The 22,126-nt window shown below is 35.5% G+C and overlaps 1 protein-coding gene across 2 annotated transcripts in view; it reads left to right on the top strand.

Annotated features, from left to right (window-relative positions):
- LOC132951457 (mucin-17-like) overlaps positions 1-22,126 on the top strand; it is a 67,343-nt gene that overhangs the window by 18,253 nt on the left and 26,964 nt on the right. For both annotated transcript variants that reach the window (XM_061023280.1, XM_061023279.1), the window contains exon 2: positions 6,773-6,807. The gene's annotated coding sequence lies outside the window, so the exon portion shown is untranslated. The remainder of the gene's footprint in view (positions 1-6,772; positions 6,808-22,126) is intronic.

Here is a 22,126-nt window from a genome sequence, read left to right as displayed (position 1 = left end):
CGATAATATCAACATATTATAATATGATAATATTATCGAGTAAATATTATCGCGAATTGCACGCGTATCGTATGACGTACCTACGTATTTACGAGTGTAGGCACGCGATTTATTTTATTTTCATCAAAATGTCCGGTCAATAACCGGATCGTGATATGATTTGTATTACCTACCCACATCGCGTTTTGGGCCCCCACCGTATATCGTCCGATGGGTGACGCGTGCGTAGTGCAGATGTGAATGGGTACGCGTGTGATCGCGGTAGTGAAACGACTACGACTACGATGACCCGGTCGCCGAGACGGACGGTCGCGCTCAATGGGTCAAGGAGGTTCGAGACGTGAATTCGTAAATCGTCCTAGGAATCCGAACGGCGCGGTGTGGGCTGGCGTGCGCGCTCCCGAAGTCGTGTCGTATCGCGGGTTTCTCATAATATTATCATTATATATATCGTACGTTGTATTATAGATATCCGACGACGACACATCCGTCTATCGTAGGCGAAGAATGACAATTTATTATTGTTTCGTCATATTCACTCGATTTCTATTTTCTCCGCGCGGTCGTGTCGCCCGCGACCTACCGGCTGCGTGTGCACAATTTATATAGGTACCTATATTATACCTACCCATATAATACAATATCGGCGATTTGGCTGGAGACTTTGACGAACTACCTCTATCACCGCGCTTGTTGAAAACAATACAATATAACGATACGATGTACGCCTCATTACGATGATAATAATAATATAACCGACGGCCGCCGTCCCGTCGGGACACCCGCAGCAGCAGACGAGAGAATCCGGGAATTTTATCGGATATACCACCTATATTATAATGTATATTATTCGAAAACAACGAAATGATATGACGCGGCTGCTGCAGTGTCCTATAGAAATCATTGAAACAATAGTCTATTCGCACAAACTTGTCAGATCGGGTCATCTCCGCGGCATCTGACGCCGCAAACAAATGTTATTATATTATTATATATATTAGTTATACCGCAACCGCAGTATGATGCGTGTACAATTATATTGTCGTTCAATGGTTTTTTTAAATTTGAATTATTTTCCAATTAAAAATGAATCATAACATACATTAGCGCCATCGATATAATATAAGCTTCTCGTGATCATAATTTAATGTACCATACAGCGACATGTCTATGCGACACGTATATTATATCGTGGGTAGTCTTAATTTTACTTCTAAACGATAGGAACTAATAAAATCGTAATAAGTAGTAATGTACTGTATACTCGTATACGCAACGGTTAACCAATATATAAATATACCTATTATAATATTTAAGTTGTAGCGAATTCAAAAAACACAAACAAACTTGTTTCTACCATTATCTATAAACACATTATTTTATGTGATATAATATAATTATGTTATTGGTACTTAGTTGGTATAGCGTATGATTTGATTTTTTTGACATAAATGGTAATCGCGTGCTGCAGCAGTTGATGAGATAAGCAGTGCGCCTCTTCTTATTGTGAAACACATCGTAAACAATGGTTCGCCGCCGTATGACCTTAATGCGTCTCCGCGTCAACACTACATACCTAGCCACTTAGGTATAGTATACCTACATAAATGAGGTATATACCGTTTGCTAAATCGCGTGCGTATGGCGTGTAAATATATTTATGATGACGAGCGGATAAGTATAAGTACCTATAATATATATATATAGCTATATATGTATTGAACACCGCACAATCACGGCTGTGTGCCCGCGGGTGTATAGTGCATAGACAGTGGTGAAATTTTTTTTCCATTCAATCCGAAATCACGAGTAATCCAGCTGGACAGACTAGAAACAATTCAAAACCCCGACTGCGAGAGACGACGACGACGTATCTATTAGCAGAGGAGAATGACTGACCGCGGGCGGATAATTATTGTAAAATTCGCATACATACGTCGTGTACTATTTTATTATAATTTTATATACATAATATCACCTGCGGAGCTCACAACCAGAACCGGACACGGTGACATTTGTCTGAAAGGCGGCCAAAAATTCCTGCGCGTTAACAATAATAATATGTGCGTACCGCGACCCGAGCCAATTGACGCGATGGATCGCACGGTGTATGTATATTGTACATTTTGTACCCATTTACGTGAAATACACCTCTTACGGGGTGCGCGGGGTGACGTGCAGTGTCGACGAGCTTTCCAAAAGTGTTGGCCAGAAACGTTCGATTGTGCTGCGTGAAAATATCCCGAAGACTCTGATGCGACACACAATTTTATATCAACAACGCAATGACCACCACCGATCAATGTAGAACGATTTTTGTTCTATATATTATAATATAATATGTTTATTGCTTATGTATACTATAAAAGTACAATCTTTGGGCTTCTTGTGTGAATTCCTGTTACTTTAGCTGCACCTCATTGCTGAAGCTGCAGCTGTTCGTCTTTAAATAGTGCATTTTTATTGTTGTAACGTCGAGTGGATGTAAATACGAAATTCTTGCATCACAAACATTGCATTTTAGTATCACTCAGTATATATGACGAATAACGTGTTGCTACACATATTTGCAAAAGTTTTGGGTAAACCCGTTCGTTGGAGTAAAAGGCGTTGTCCGCATATGTTTGTGATTTCGTATCAGTTCTACCGAAATACTGTAGAATATGTGGCTGATCGAAGTTCTATTCCGATGAAAGTTACAGAAGGCATATTATGTTGTCAATATGGACTAAAAATAGTAGAGGCCATATAGACTACAGGATCCTTGGAAAACTCCGGTCGAGATGTTTCGTAGTGATGATTTAGTGTTAGTTACCTTGACTGTAAAATTGCTATCATTTAGGACGGACTCCACTAATTTGACTATGTGGACTTGTAGTAGTTTTTAAAGTATAATATGCTTTTGTGGCACATACTTTATCAAACGCCTTTTCGAAGTCATGGAGAACGACTGCAGTTATTTCTTTCCTGGTATATTTGTAGGGAAGTAAACATATTGTTTTGACTTTTGGTCGGATTTGAGGAGCAACGTACAATGTGAGTAACAGAATTGCAAATGATTTTGCCGCATTGTATTAACCTGCTCAATCAAACTAACGCTCAGAATATTTATCATTATACCTACAAGCGTGTTTATCGATCGGCAGAGATCGCTGCAGTATAATGAAGAATTATCGAATGATATAGTAGTTCAACTGCTAAACTATTGTCGAAACACTTAACGTGACGTAGGTAACTCTCTATAAACTTGCACTTTGAAATTAATAAAAAACGAACGGGTTTTAATAATAATATTTCGGTCGTCATTACACTCATATTATATCGTTTAATAGGACTCGATGAGGATATAGCGTAGTACGGTAGCCGCGGACTCGTGTAGTGTAATTATTATAAATACATAAGCTGATATAATAATATGTGTGCGTGCGCATAGTCATTGATTGGTGCGCGCAGGTACAAAACATTTAAACATATACCTAAATACTATTAGTTATTGGAACGGTTTGGTATATATTGTCGTCGTCGTCATTATAAAATATAATATTTCTAAAAGTACTTATTTAATATTTCATATTTTTGCTATAATATTATTCGGTTTGGCGTAGGCAACTTACTACTACCTATATATATTATATTATTTTAAACGTTTCTCGGAAACGAAAATAATAAGCGCTGTTGCCTGTTTGGCATATTTACTCGGCGGTACACGCGAATAATACGGGTGTCGCCACGTGTAAGAATCTATGATATTATAACATAATATAAGTTCTTATAGATATAGACACAAACAAATTAAGAAATATGGATAAATTTAATTATTATTATTATTATTTTTTACGATTATAATGAGCACAACTCGAGGCGGCCAGCACGCAACCGAGATAGGTATTATACGCGTGTAAAAACAATAATATTTCAGTATGTTATGTACTTATGTATATTGTATAATGGTATATATTATTATGATATTATATTACGATGACGAATAACTATTATATCGCGGTATAAACACTCCGGTTTACGATCGGCCGCTAAACAGCACTCAGCAGTGACACAAATGAATTTCGTGCCCACAATCTAAATTATAATTATAGTCGGGCGGGATTATTATTCGGTATATAATATAAATATATATATAAACTACATACCGCGGCAGTATATTATAATATAGGCAGGTAGGTAGTATAATATTATAATATTATATTATAAATTGTAAATTTTGATTTGAAAAAGTAAACTACCTAGGTACATGAACAAATCCGATTGTATCATTATTATTATCATCATCGTTTTAGCAACAATAATAATTGTCTGTTGGTACTTCCCGGACACGCGTAAACGGCAGGACGATGGACTCCATTCTCGCGAGATAATAATATAGTGTCTGCGATTCGTGTAATATAATATTTTTGTATTATAATGTATATATAGTGACGACGTTTTGAAGGGCGCTTATGCTGTAAGTACGCAAATCGTAAAACGCTGTCTCGCCGCGATTTCCATCATCGGGTGTGACCCCCCGTACCCGGCGACCTTAACCTCCGCGAACACCATAATCCCATTTCGACGATGGGTAATAATAATACGGTGGTAACATGATTCCTTCTTCTTCTTGTTGTTTTTACGACTCGCGACGCACGAAAATAATAAGAATCGAAGCGGAATTGAAAAAAAATCCGGACTGAAGATGAAAATAAAAAATAAAAATGTCCACCCGAAGGTCTTCCGGTTTTAATCTTAAATTATCGAAAAATAATAAACATTTCGCTAAACGACCGCCAACTTAGTGTATTATAGCTGGCACATACAACGACGCGTAGTTTGGTCAAACAAGTTTACATATTATAGTATGCTATATTATATTTATGTACAGGTACAAGATGCCTCTAAATTTTTTTTTGCGAATATAAATTTAAAAAACTAAAATTTTTACTTTTTTCACGATAAAACGAGCAACGCAAATCTTAAAATTTAAGCAGGATTAGGGATGCAATTTTGTTCAAAACCCTAACAGAATAATATAATAACGGTGGAGAAACAGATGACTTTAAACTTTTATAAAAATCATATTATATATATTATATATATCGCGTCGCTTAGCCTTGGTGCACATACCGTGGTATAATATTATAATAATGTCGTCGTCGGAAACCGTCCTCACTCGTTACGTATGCAAAACGGGTGATTATATTATTATTATTATTATTATTCGACAGGTACATACGTCATACGAAAATAATAGTCGTCGATACGACAATAATGATGATGGTGATAATAGCGTATTACAGGTACCTATACGATTTTATAATAAATAAACTCGTTGGCCGACAGCCAGTCCGTCTCGCCCGATATATTATACCTACTCATGTATATAGTATAATAATATATTGTATTATTATTTTATCGAAGTCGTGGTAATAAGTATAACGAACTATTTATCACGATATATATCATCATTATTCTTCCGTTCGCTTGTCGTTTACGAGCCGTATTATTATATTAATGCGCACAAGTCGCACATTCGTTATAGAATGTGAAATTACTAATTACCATAATATCTATACTCTATAGTATATTAAGCGATATTGCTGATATTTGTATGGATTAAATCGACAGTAGTCGTCCAAGAATAAAAAATATAATATGCAACACTTAAAAATTATAATAGGTGTAATTTACGCGGATACAATATATCATACTGCAATATATTATACTTACTATACTACCTATAATATATAGGTACGTATATACACGTTAATTTGTTATTGGGCTTTTATAGTCATCCGCGGCACGACGTTAGGTTAGACCACCCCTGATCTGTAATTTACTCGTTTATGACTGCGCATCCCAGTCGGATTTATCGTAGAAAAAATTGCGCGACAACGATGAATGAAAATAAGCGAATTAATTTACACATGGGCGCCGCCAATATACGTCGACAAAATCCGAAACGTCATGACAATCTCATTAAGAGACGTCGCGTAGGTATACCCATCGTCATCAATATTGTGTAGTCATATGTCAGTGCGTCTCGTCGATTAACCATCAGAGTGGTTGCAATGATAATATATAGGTACCACGTTTTCACTAGAAATATCACGATAAATCTCACAAACACCGTCGCGCAACGTCTGCGTACTGTAGTAATGAATAATGATTATAATATTTAATAATATTACACGACATCCTGGCTCGGACGATTATTATTATTATTATTAAATACTTAAATACCATGTTGAAACAGCTGCAATAATAAGACAATCGCGGTATACCGCCATGATGATGATGATTATTATTATTGTTATTTACTATTACGGTAGAAACGGCGCTGCCGTGTAATCGTTGCAAACCGGAACGACAATTTGATACCGTCTACATTATAATATTATATCGTGCACAAGCTTTGAAAGTAATAGAAAGAAAATCAAAATCATAAAACGCAAACATATTAATAATTATCGATGCGCGTATGTAGTAGTAGGTAGTTTCGATATATTATATTAATAATAATTATCGTTACCGATTTATACGCGTGACGTTATGAAAATAATAATATAAGTATAGGTAGGTAGGTATAATATTATCTTTTTGGAATATAATTATAATATGTTATTATATCGTTAAACGTTTTTTGCTTAAATCTTAAATATATTTTTTATTTATTTTTTAAAAAGAATGTGTTTTATGAAATCAATAATATTATTCTATACTATGTTTTTATTATTATTATTATCATCATCGTTTTAAAGGTGTGCATTTTTGTTTGTTTCAGAATACCGGAAGTGCGTTTATACAAAAGTTGTTTCGGTAAGTCACGTATTAATGTATAATATGATAACAATATAATATATTATAATAATATAAATCTAACGCGGTAAAATAATGAACTGTGGTTCTCTTTACATACGCTGTGTACCTACCTATTTAGAAGTGTATTGAGTGTACCACCCGTATGCGCTGTAACACGTATAATATGACATTATTATATTAGGTATAGTGTTTGATGTCGCGAAAACTGTGTCAAATGACTGGCCCGGTAGGTATACCAGCTCATTATATTTGGGCCGAACAGATCGATTTTTCCGTATTCCCTATACACCTATATAATAATATTTTTTTGTCACGCGGGTCCACATGCTGCATCCGACCATCGAGATCGGCGGCGGTACATAATATATACAATAATATTGTTATAATATAGCCCCCGACGCGTCTTTAATACGATAAACATAATATAATAATAGGTATAATGACACACGGGTATTATTAATATAAGGTATTATCAACGAGAGAGTGTGGGCCACATTAAACTTGTGAAATTATCGGCGCGGTGGCGGGTTGTTGAACCTGACTCGCGAGCTAGAAGTCTTCTTCTTCTTCTTCTCCCGCAACTCTGCCGCAGCACACTCGCACACATTGTATGCCACCGCCGCCGCAGCAGCCAATGTGCACAAAGCGTTTGTTCGCGATTATTACAATAGAGTACCGTAATGGCAATATATTATTATATTATATTATATATAGGTGATTATATCAAATACGCTTAAACTCGTTACTCGTGTTACTTATTATATTATATTATATTAACCCGTTGCGGCAGAGGAGAAGCTTTCCGCACGTTCAAACAGTTCAGTCCGCGATGGTCATGAAAAACTTCCTCCCCTCTGGGGGGTGGTCGTTGAAGTCTCCGCATCCTCTATACGTTTGGCCTTACTAACGCCCATGTCAATACTCCATCAGTCTGTACTGAATATATAATATATATATAGGGACGTATTAATGTACTATTCACGTACGAGCGTATTTTCATCTTCTGTAATATTATTATACTTACGATTTTCATATTCGTATTATTTTTATCATACGAACCTATTCATCTCCTTGCGCGTAATAACACCACCACATCTCCTACCAGCCACCGGTATCTCCGTAAACACTGCCAATCAATCGTACGACGCACATGTATATTTTATATCATTTATAATTATATATTATAATTTCTCCCCGCTTCCGATGATATTTATAATAATATATACTATATACTTATACTTATATGATAGTTACATATTATATAGGTACTGCGTATTGCGCGTTATTATACATTATTGTATACTTGAACGAGTCTGACGATGACGTGTACGATCGTGATTTTCCTTTTGGTTTTTTCGCGAATCTTTGACGTGTATAATACTGCTGCAATATTTTATATATCACATTCGTGTGCATATTATGTATATACGTAAATAACTCTAGCAAGTTCTGAATCGAACAATAAGAAATGACGGACTCGAGACGTTTATTATTATTATTGTTATTATTATTATTATTATTATTATTAGGGAATTAATGAGCCCGAGCGCGTGTTTGAATATACCTACGTATATATTGTAATTCTTTCGAAAATAACATAATATACACGCGCGCATAAACAATATCATGTTATTATATTTACAAAAACACATATGTATATGCGTACAAACATTTTTCTGACTACCGGTAATGCAATTGAATCGTCGCTGTGGCAAGGTTATAAGCTGTGTACAATGGTAAAAATATAAATGTATATTACATCAAATTGTACTCGTTTGCGACGACAAACAACGTTACCTAATTGATTCGTCAGGACTCGAAAAGTATATAAGTATAGTAACTGCCTATATACTGCAGGATAATATACGATATAACTTAGATAGGTCCCGTTCGAGCAGCTTTTTTGGCTGAAATGTAAAAAGTAAGAGCGATTTCCATAAACGCATATCCTATGACAATATTGTATGCCTTTTCCTTGATAACATTCGGTCGTCCTGCGTAAATTGCAATTTTCTCCCCCAGGCGTGTCTCACACCTAAGTACATGAGTACACGACTGCACAACACACAGGAATGATTACGCATTTATAGCCGTCAGCAAAAACGTTTTAATAAGGTCGAGAACGATGTGTTTTCGTTTTGAAATTGTGTAATATTTAGACATAATGTTTGGACGAAAACAAACTCATATAGCCTACTCTCATTTCTCGCGTATAATATCGGTATATATAAAATAAGTATTTAATATTTATATTATATTTTATATATGACAAACATAATATAGGTGGTTTTCTCGAGTGATATAATAGTATATAACAGTCCTTACAAATAACACACACATTTTCGAGTTACCGTGGTATAAAAAAAATATATTTATAAATAATAAAATGAGGCTAATTGTAACTATTTAAAAAAAAATTATGATAATTCAACAGCGATTTCGTTGAACTGTTGTACTGCACTTGCCTATGCAGTATTATTTTACGTACGCGCATATTAAATAGTCGATATTGGGGAATTCTTGTTACTACATCGTACGTGAACATTCGTGGAAAACAGACTTGTGCAAATTCAGAAACCCCAATCGCGAACGAGGTCGGCCCCGGTCGCCTGACGGGAAATGATACAGGTCGCTCGAGGACATTGGTGTGGGAGTCTGCTGCGGCAGATCGCGGTTGACCGTGGTCGCGGTGTGGTCGCCCCGGGGTGACCGTATACCATGCACAAAAAATTCGCAATAACGGTATAAACACGCCGTCGCATAAAAAACCTGCCTATATATTTTATTATAATATAATATAGGTGATTTGAGCAGTCCGGACCGCATGACGCTGCACGGTCACGGGATTCCCCGGGTCTCGTGAGGTTTTTCCGTCTGCAGACACGTTACAGAAATATAGAACTAGTCGAAAATAATAATATAATTATATAAGTACCCACAAGTGGTTTATTTCACTGATCTATTTTTATATAATATTACAAAAAAAAATATGAAATTGTATTATTTTAGTAGTATCTATATATTATACACCTTGTAAAAATCAACTTGAGAAATGCCGTGTAGCCTGCAGTAGTTTAACTTTAACAGATCTTCCTATACGTTAATAATATGATATACCTATTATTATACCTACCTAATAATAGTTAATAGCACAATATTATTGGCAGTTCTGGTGCGCGACTGCAATACACGCGCGTCGTATATTATAATATATTATATCCACCGCTGCTGCTGCAATTGCATTTTTTCTGTCGCCCACAGCAGCGTTAGACGATTATTATAATAGGGACGAATTATACAGCATATATTATACCTAATTATATGATATTAATTAATAATACATACAATGATCTAATGTAATATAATATTAACAATAATAACGACTGACACGCACGATGGACATGAAGACGCACAGTTTCGAAAAGAGAGAGAGAAAGACAAAAAAATCGTGTCACAGATTTGCCGACTTGTCGGTATAGAGGACGAATATTGATTTTTGTATTTTATATGGGTAATATAACGCTCGGGATCGTCGTGGCCAAATTATGATTTCACGTGACGTCGTGCCCATTAGCCACCGCCTTATACGGGAATACCTCGAAACTAACATTATTTTTTGAATTTAGAAACTCTCGTTTTTTGTATACATACCGGAGCTCAATAGTAAGCGATGAGACGGGTACGTTAACGCCATATGAAAATAGTGGAAACACCTCGCGGTCGTCGAGTAATTTTTTTCAAAATTTTCTCGCGTTTCCACTACGACATGCGGTCTGCAATCAGACGCGAGGTATACATAATATTTATACTCGGGGAGGCCACTGCATGCCACGCGACAGCTATCGAGATAAGCCGTCTTTATAATAGAGGACGTGTGCACCTATTATATAGGCGGGTTAGAATTCTGAATTTTAGACCATTATGCGGATCGTGGTCTAGACTCTAGAGAATATATAGGTGACCAGGTTTACGCGTTATTATTTCTGTATAATATAACAACTATACGCCACTCGTTATTGTTTGCACAGATTTGCCGACCTGTCGCGGTATAGAGAACGAATATTGATTTTTGTATTGTACAATATAAATATTTTAACGCACGGGACCGCCGTGGCACAGATTATGATTTCACGTAACGTCGTACCCATTAGCCGCCGCCACCGCCTTATACGGGAATACGCGACACTATAACATTATTTTTCGAATTTAGAAACTCTCGTTTTTTGTATACATACCGGAGCTCGATAGTGTGATGAGACAGGTACGCGCGAACGTCGAGTAATTTTTTTACATTTTCTCGCTTTTCCATACTGCATGCCGCAGACAATTAGTGAGTCGAGAAGGTCGCGATAGCTAGTGAGATAAGCCGTCTCTGTAGAGGACGTTTAATATGTTACCTAGGTAGGTTATACGATCTTGAATGCCGGACTAGGCGGATTGTGGTCGAGAGAATATAGGTGACCAGGTATACGCGTTATTAGGATCTTATTATACATTATATAACTACGCCACTCGTTATTGTTTGCTGCTGCTGCTGCTGCAATAAAGTCATGTCCGGTGGATTTCCTTGACGTGATAAAGAATTTAATAATCACCGCGCATTAGAAACGTATATGAAACGCATATTATATTATATTATTATTGTTAGAGGTCGTCAGAACTAATTAATTTGGCCTAGTATACATATTTTTTTATATTTAGGTACACTGCACAGCAACCCATCCCACGGCGCGGTGATTGCCCGGGCAAATCGATAGTAGCTTTCCGAGAAATTTATTTTTATAAGCTTACACAATATACAATATATAATAATAATAATTATTATTATACCCACTTTTCTATATTTTAACGTGCGTGGCGCAATGTTGTTATTCCTTTATATAAATAAAAACGTAAAAATAATAATTACTATCGAATATTATTTATTAATTATTATTATTTGATTTGTGGTCGTAGGAGGTAGTACCTATGTTGGCTATATTAGTATATAATGTATACGAGTATATTGCATGTTTTAACTCTTAAATCGGTTGTCAGATATTAGGACATCAATCATCATGGCTATTTACATATCCATAAGGTGATAATTGAAAAATACATAATAACTATATCTTCTTTTTATTTATTAAGTTTTTTCCGATTAACATAAAACAGGTAAATATTAACTCGAATCACTCCATAAACCCTTATAATATAATAATTCATGAAATATTACCTATAATATGCTCAGTGTACCACAATTGAATATATTGTGTATGTTTAAAAAAAATATGTTAATTATTAACTTAACGTTCTTAACCCTAATTTAATAAGTTCCGCAAGTTATTTTATTTTTCATTAAATTCCCACAAACTTTCCCGCAACCTTCTATTTAACACCCGTCACCTCTTTATATGACTAACACGCGAGTACGATCGTTCAGATTTGAACTATATATTTTTTCGATTACCAGTTTACATTATTTTTTCCAAGTCACGGGAAAACATGCGTATAAGACGCGTTAACCGCGGTTTCCTGCAATTCGTTCGAAATTGTATAATAACAATAATATACAGCGACGATATATATATAGCGACTGTAAAAGCCCGCGGTTTTCATCTTTGGCTGCGCACGCGGTGTCACTGCAATATTCTGCACCGACGTCGCTGACACCGCTAAAATACGTATTTATTTATTTTTATACGTGTATTAATCATAATCTCCGACGGAAAACCCGTACAAGGAATTACGTATTAGCAGGTATAATATGCACTGCAGATGCTTACAGTCTATATGTATATGATTGCGAATTCGAAACGATGATAGTACCTACCTATTATTATAGAAAATAACCTCTTCTTCATATTATACGCGTTCCCTCGCCGCGGACCCCCGTCCGACATGAGTGTTGTGCGTTATCGTCCGCGTCGCGTTTTATCGGACACCTGTATCTGATTCTCCGATATATATTCTCACGGACGGGAAAAAGCACGCGGTGCCCGATACGTGCCGCGCATACGTGTGAAACCGTAATATATTATGCATATATAGGTACGTCATATAGGTATACGCTGCAGGAGGAGAGCATACCTAAACAGAAAAATCGGTACGATATTTTATTTGTATATATCTTATTAAATACGCCGTCGAACGTCGCGATATATAGGAACGGTTTTAACATTCAGACGGCGCGCGCGATCGTCGTCCATTCATCCATCGCGTACTTCATATAATATACATTACACATTATATACCTATAAAGCCCATACGCATACACACACATAATGCAATGCGTATACGTCGACGACCCTCTACTCTCATCCAGCCTGCACCGCTACGTCAATCGTCTGGACGCGACGAGAAAAAAGACGTTTCGGTATTATATTATTCTTCGGCTGCAGTGGCGCTTCGATCGATCCATCCCCTATAACCACCATTCCATCACTCCCACCGACGGCCGACCTACCCCCTGTAGATTGTAACGCCATTCCTATAAATAATATTATATTCCTATATAGGAATGGCGTTACAATCTGCAGGGGGTAGGTCGGCCACAGCAAATGAATACAAATGTATATGGTTTGCTGTGGAAAGTCGATTTCGTTAGTCAGAATAAATAATATAAAAATTGTAAGACCAATTATCTGTTGCTAAAAAATGTAATTTGAAATTTTCAAACATTATTAATTGTAAGATTATAATAGCATCATATTAAACAGGGTGTAACAGATATAACTGACTAATGTTGACTATAATTATTACACCCTGTATACTATGATATAATTTGTATCCAGAGGTTATATATTTTATTCTTAAATTTTGAGTTCTGTATATAGTTATATCCTCCTGCAGCTGATCCTCCTGTTCGTCGCAAGCTCGTCATCGAAAAAAAATCTATCAATTTTGTTTCGTCTCGGCGGACGGAAATTAAGTTTATTATATTTGCACATCTCTGTGTCATCCGACGGTCATATTATATTATTATATTATATACACTCATATTATCATCAACACAACAGTCGTGATCCGAACGTCCTATACAATTTATTAGGTATAATAATAGCGGTCGCGGTCGTCGTCACCGTTAATGTGTATAATATTTAATATATAATATGAATCGATCGGTCAATGTAAACAATTATTCACGATTTTAATTGTTTCTTTCGTCTGAAAATCGTTGTTGGTATAATATCCCGTTTAATTGTGTGTCACATCTGCAGCAGCGTGTCTCTCGTAGTTATTTTATAGTCGCGGATAACGTCATCCACGCGCACGATTTCAATATTATTTCTTTGGCCGCACTTGTACAGCAACAAACGTGTAGTTCGATTTTTTTCGGTTCGATAGAGAAAATAAGTGTCTATTGTTATAATAATAATATGATATTGTAAAATATATATACTCGTGTGATTTTCGTCCTTAGTGGGCAATATGTTACATTGATAATTTTAAGCAATTATTGGTTTTTTTATTCTTTCAATATTCGATGTCATCGTGTATTTTATAATATTTATTTTAATTGTAAAAATATGAAAAGAATAAAGATAATAATATAAATACCTATATACCTCGGTAAAAATAATTATATAACGCGTGTAGTTAAACGAGGAGCAAATTATTGTTTAAAATACATGATTTCCGTTGATCTCGGTGGCGATACCTATATGTATTATGTATATTATAATATATAACACCTATGTTTTAATTTTTTTTTTAAATTTAAACCTTACAAAACACATAGTTTGAAATACGTCATTGAAGTAAAAAAAAATGGTCAAGTCGCGCATGATAATAATATTTATCAATGACCACAGATCTCCTTTACACTAACTCGCGTAACCACTTTGTCAGCAATCTTTTTCGATCGTATATTATTATAATATCGACAAATGATTATTATTGTTATATAACCATTAACCGCAGCAACGGTACATTTTATCACCGTGTATTTAATTTCACCGCAGTTATATATATACACACACGTATGTATATCGTTGAGCGTAAATCCAACCGGTAATTATATTATTTATTATTTAAACGAGGAACTTTGCAGCGCATAAAGACATCAATTACCGTTGTAAGCGTTCATGTTTTGTATTGTACGTAAATCAGTTGTAATGTATGTTTTTTTTATGAACGCATGACTCCACAAAATGCGTTCCTATATATAATATATATATATATATATATATATATTATTATGTATACTTAATACAGGTATATAAAATGTATACACTCGAGCATAATATATTAATATATAATATTATGTCGAAACATCAATTATAAACCGAATATAAAAAAATTGTAATAATAAACATGAAAGTACCGTTTTTTCTCGTGTATTATAGTTTTAAACGAAAAACTCTATATAATATTATATACCCCAACGTCATAGTATATACTACGATAAATTATACGGTTTTATTTATAAATAAAACAAAATCATGCAACAGTTCAGTACATATAATATTAAATTAACTATAGCTTATACATAATATTATTAAGTATTATATCATTATGAATTGTCGCTACTGAATTTTTTTTCTTTTGAACTTTTATTCGTTTCATCTTCTATTCGCGTAATGACGTTGACTTGTACAGTTATACTGTACAATAATAGGTATAATTCCGTCCCGTTCGGAGTGGCGTGTAACATAGGGTCTAAATGTTGCTCAGGGTGCAAGGTGGGTATACATAGAAAGAAAATAGTACATTTTATCGGTACGTATAATAATATTATGAGAGGTAGGTTACCCAAAATTATTTGGGCAACACCGATTTTTTGATACAAGCTACGGTACCGGGATATTTGATAAGACTATACGGGCGAAGGACTGTTGCACGTTTTCGTACCACGGTATATTATAATAATAATTGCAGCTTCAGTAGTTGTTTACCATAATATTATATTATGGAAGATACCAAAGTAAAATGAATAACACAGACAAATTATTGACGCTGCAGCAACACCATCGGAGACTTTAACGGCCGTCGAAATCGCGGTTGAGTCGTAGTCGCACTGCTGCAACGTATAAAATGTATATTTTTCAGTATGCCAGCGAATAATAGCGATGCGATCGTACATTCATACTATTAATATTGCTCTATCCGCCCATCGCGATCGGCGCATTTCTCGCGTGGTGACAATTCGCATCTATATACGGAATTTTTTTTTCATTTTGGTTCTTTTTATATTGTATAATATTATACATTATATTACATAGGTATACAGCAACACACTGCAGATATATACGCACGCGTGGAGAGGCGATCGCGCGGCCGACTGGGATAACCAGTTCTTCTGGGAAACTGGTCGCGGCACTCGGGTATTTTTGCGCATTGTCCTGCGAGTATATAATAATAATAATAAAAGTAATATGTATAAAGCTAGGAGACGGAATGGAAAAAAAAGATTTTTTAAAAACGACCGGTTTATTCACAAGATTTACGCGGTGGTGAGTTATCATCATTATTATTATTACAGTTGTTACTATTATTATAATTAGGTACTGTTGTTGTACCTGCGTGTAGTGTAAATTATAAACTAAAAATATATAATAATATATGCATTTCTCGCATATTTTTTCGAATCTTATGCAGCATCTCTGGAGTAATAGATTCGACGATGGGTTCTCATTTCGGCGACGAAAAACCATTTTACAGAGACAACGATCGTCAAAAAAATACCTATAATATACCTATAAAATATAGGTTTAACGATTAGGAGACGTTACATAGGTATACATGTATAATATATTAATATCTATAGATATATCCTATTAATTACATTTTGCTCGTCAATAAACAATGACGTGCGAAATAAAAATATTAGCGCCACATCCTGGTTTTTTTGTTTTGATTTCATATGTACGATATCACATCTGAACCTTTATAATATATACTCAATACTCAGTATATTACGACTAAAGACATATTGTACTATGTATGACAATTTATTGTAGGTGACAAGGTGTTAGACTTTGATGGACGGTTATTAATATTTGCACATTGAATTAAAATTGTATTCAATATAATATTTATTATAAACAAAAATAATAAACTGAATTATTCCGTTTTCTAAAAAAAAAAAAAAATCGAAATACCCACCACAGCTAGGATGTAATACACGATATTATGGGTGGCCCTAAATATCTTATTTTTAGTATTTTATTTGTTACACATATTTGTGTAGATTAAAATTAATAAACAGGAGAACCTATGTAAAACTGTTTGTAAAAGCAAGTCTACTGTAAACTAATCGAATGTTTTCACGAAATATATATTTTATATACCTATACCTATATCTAGTGTCAATTAAAATCACGATATATTATTACGTACGCGGCTGAAGCATAATGCAGAAGTAAATATATAATATTACAATCAATTTTAAACAATGTGTATATATATATATTTAACTAACATACGCGTGTATCGATAAACAATGAACAAATCGTAATTACCATTTATTTATCTCCACTGATCGGTAGGTAATAAATTAAAACTTAGGGAATATAGGTACCGCAGCTATTCGGTTGCCATGTGCATATATATATATATATATACTACCAACAGCGATGGTGGTTGGTGCTTATCTCGGAAATCACCTAACGTCACGTAGGTATAGTAGCTACCCATAATAATATAACATGCGTACAAATGGCCACAATACCATAATATAAAATAACATTATTTAATTTAAAAACAAAAAAAAAAACGGTCGGAACTGTATATACATTTATATAGGTACAAAAATCTGTTTTAAATTTTAATCAAATCCACCCGAGGGCGCAATAACATTGTGCAGTCGGTCTTCTTGGATGTACGAAAATTGTTTAATTATAGGATTTTCTTGTGTCTGCACTCTATACATAGGTACCTATATGGCTATATATATATATTTTTGTATATATTATTATAATATTGTGTGTAATGCGTATCGTCGAAAGAGTACGAGTACGACGGTGGCCCGTGAGGAAGGCGTGATTGGGGTGGGTGGAGGAGGTGTGAGAATTTCGAGAAACGATCCGACTGTAATTAATTAATATTTAATAACATACGAATTTTAAGCGGCGTCGGCGGCGGCCGATCGATCATCCGGAGGACCCGACGGCGTTTGGCACACGAGAGAATATTTTTTATTTGGTTTTTTTGTTTTTTTTTATTATTTTCTTAATACACGGACACGTGTGGCCTGCAAACTCGAATTTCTTGTTAATATAACATTACATTATATATATATATAACGTACTGCACGAGTATGATTCGCTCTAGGCCCAACGATGCGCGTCGCTTACACTTTTACACGATGTCAGGTATGAGATACACTTATCATACATAATATTATTATAAACATGACGTGCAGCGACCGAGGAAAAGAGCAATATCCTATATAGTATTGAATTAATTTTCCGCTTCCTCCGCGGTCGACAAACTATATTTTATATATTTCTAACATAATATTATATTGTACGAATATGACGTGCTCGTAGGAATCTCCGCGAGATTACGCAGCTCGAAAAAAACCCGAATCCCGATCGCGACTCCCGTGATAAATAATACATTAAACGCAATATAATATACCTAATATACATCTTATATAAAATTCCGATGTATTTTATGCATTTATATTTTATATTATGTATGCATGATCGTGCCTGATGGTCGTCGTATACTATGTACGTATGTCATTACATATAATATATTATATAGGTATATAATGGTATATTATAGACTATATAGTACCCAAGTATAAAACCATAACTCGGGAGTTTTGCAGTAGACTACCTGTTGCATATGCGCGTATGTAGGATCACCGAGATCTACGCCTTCCAGTCCAGGGTCGGGCAGACGTCTTCACGTACGTCGGTGGGGTCACTGGCCATCTGGCGTCCCGCGATGTATAAATAGGTACGCCAGAAACTATATTGTACTCGCATATATTTTGTTCATCGCCACCCTTCTACATCATCATGATAGGACGACGAGTACAGCGGCTAGTAAAGCTGTGTACGAGTATCAGAGTATCGGCTAGTATCGGAGTATATAATATATATTATAATATTAAACTCGTATTATAATTTATAGGTTAGGTTAGGTTTAAAAGGTTCTTTTTCCTTCTCCACTCTTATTTATAGAAAGAAATTAAACGCGAACAACTCACTCGCTCGACCGGAATCGACGAGGACAGGTTTTTCGTCACTCCCAAGAATGTGTATGGGGTCTAAAAAAATAAAATAAAAAATTCCGAATTCTCATACACATCGTCGTAATATACCGAGCTGCAGGCTGCATCCGAGATGTCTCTGCTGCATAATAATATAAATATATAATACGTATACGTTTAGAGAATTATTGGCGACGCGAATTTTCAAATCGCATCGGTCGTTCGCGTCGTAATTATTCTGCAGGTATATAATATAATAATAATAATATGATCAGTCCGACGACCGTCGTTCAAATCGCAAATCCAGCAGTAGTCGGAATTTTTTTTCCTCTCTCTTCGTTTTGCCGACCGCCTCGCGGCAAACGATGTATCGTCGGAAAAACAATGAAATGTTTTTTTTCGTCGTCTCCGCAATTATCATAAGCACAATATCGCTGCAGTATTGTACCGCTCTACCTGTATACAATAATATATTTTATACATAATATAATATACCTACCTAACGATATATAGACGACGTGTGCGTCACGTCGACGCGACAGCCACAAATCAATATAACGTGACCGTACGGCAATATATAGTGACGGATTGTCGAACCTACCTATACCTATAATATATTATTATTATATCACACATAAATAATTGTGCGTATAATATAAATTATATTATAGGATAGGTACGCGTGCGATGCCGACGATATCGTCGCGGTAACAAATTACTTCGGGACTGCGGACGTCAATCGACGAGAATCGTTCGCATAATAATAAAACCGTATATTATACAATATACTTTGCAATAGTATTATTATTATTATACATGTACGTACTACGTACCTATACATTCGTACGCAGCCCGTAATGAAAAAACAATACACCGCGATTGTGTACAATATATTTTTTATGCGTATGTATACCGACTAGGTATATATTTATTCATTTCGTCGACTCGCGAATCCGCATACCTACATATTATTATCATATAATATATTCGGACGTTTAAGTATAATATATACTTATTAGGTGTACGCATATACGAGGAGGACCCATGCGTACCGTAGATACCTAAATTATATCCGCCAAGTAACGCGAATTAAACGTTTTGTACTTGAATCTCTCGCTATCGTCGAATTGACGTTTATAAGTTGAGCAGCATATACCACGCTATTATGTACAATAACATAATGCTTCGAGTCCTTGGACCCCCGCCGGGGAATGAAAAATTAATTTTTATTTTTTAATCTCGTCGTGGAAGAGTAGGAGTCGTTACATCCGCGGCGATGTATGGTAATATTATCATCTATACAATAATAATAATAATGATAATAACAATACGTATAAAACACGCCTCCCGTCCGATTCCCGAAATGCTGGAAGTTTGAGGTTCTTTCCCCTGTTAAAACGATTCACGAATTATCGCGTATGCATTGTATAATTATTAATTATGTGATTATTATATATTTGTATATAATATGTATGAAATAAAAAGCTATACATTGAAATAATGTGCAGTGACGTTTTTCGTACACACAGGTGTATATTTAGATTTTAGGTAGCTAATAGCTACATTAGATCTTCGTCCATCGGATTGATTAGAACGTGATTTGTCAAACCCCGTTCGCTGCGTTATTATAACATTGCTCTTTACATCCTCCATTGGTTTGATGTGTGTGTTCACCGCGCTTTACACACCTATATTATTATAAATAAATCATAGGCACGCGATAATGTATATATTGATAGCATGTCGTTTCATAAACGAAAACATAAATAAAAAATGTCAGATCGTACTGAAATGCGCATCGCATAGCCGCATAGGTACTTGATAATAATGTAATTATGTAATGAATACGAAAACGATGGAGGGCATTGTTTACCAGCCAAATAGGTAGGTTGATACGACTAAATACCTGCGGGGCTGCGGTCGACTGATGTGTGACGGACGTTAAGTCTGCGGCGAGACGAGCGGACGGCCGGTAATCGTTTTCGCGTGAAATCCGAAATATAATATACAAATATTATCTAGGAATGTGTAAGTACGCCGCTCGTGCCCATATCCGCGGACAGGACTTGACCGAACCGTCGTGTTGTATTCGTACATAATATTATGGTATGCCGGCTGCATTCCACCTGCACCGCCTGAAAATAATCGACCAAGTGCTCTTTTAAAATATAACATTATGCGCCTATAATATACACGTGACGGAACTCCGGCAATACGGAAAATCGATTACGGCGCTTCACCGGGTTTAAAATAAGGTCTTGCCTAACCATTACGGTCCTGCTGCAGCCGCATGCGTATAATATTATAATAAAGAAGGAGACGAGAATGACGGCGAAGATTTAGTTTGGATTTAGATGATGATGATGATGACGACGATAAATAAAGGCACAAAAAAAACCCAATAGAAAGATATGACGTATAGAGTAGCAGGACTCTGCTCGCGTCTTCGCATTTCCTTCTGGACCGTCCAAGGACGTTGACAGCAGCATCGGTCGCACGCGCGCGACCACTGAATTTCGTTTTCGTCTTCGCGGTCTTCGCTTCTGCACGCGCTCTACTGCACGTACCGCCCCGCTCTTATATAATAAATAATAATATATTATATTATTATAAATTATAATATTATATAGATAGGTATACACGTGTTTTTTTTTTACACATATATACCGATCAGTTACGCAACCCGAACCCGCGACCACCGTGGTACGTCGGACGATATAAGTAAGAAAAATTATTTTGGTCGTTTTTTTTAAACTCTTGTGTTATAACGAAATGTCTTTATTGCATACCAGTCGATACGCGTGTTTGCGTGTATATCACGGTGGGTAGGTATATAATATATGGCCGTTGACTTGCGCGCAGGAATATCATTAAAAATCGGTTCGGTTTGTCGGTCTCGACACTATTTGAACTCCCGCGTGTAATGATAATAGTAATAACATGATCTCGTGCAAAAACAAACAAAAAAAAAAAAAAAAAATGAAAAATGAAAATGGAGAAAAAAATAAGAGTTAAGCGATGCGGAACAAACGCTGACGATTGGTGCTCGTGTCCATGGGAAAAAAAAAATACACAATACCGCTTATAAACGTACACGCGGCAGACCACTGTTTCTATATGCACACACACTTAAATGTACATATATATACCATTATTATTATATATGTTTTA

Source organism: Metopolophium dirhodum, chromosome 8, assembly GCF_019925205.1.
Source record: "Metopolophium dirhodum isolate CAU chromosome 8, ASM1992520v1, whole genome shotgun sequence".
In the NCBI taxonomy this organism is placed as follows: domain Eukaryota; kingdom Metazoa; phylum Arthropoda; class Insecta; order Hemiptera; family Aphididae; genus Metopolophium; species Metopolophium dirhodum.
The sequence above is the reverse complement of the archived record's forward strand: the minus strand, read 5'-3'. Positions and strand labels throughout refer to the sequence as shown.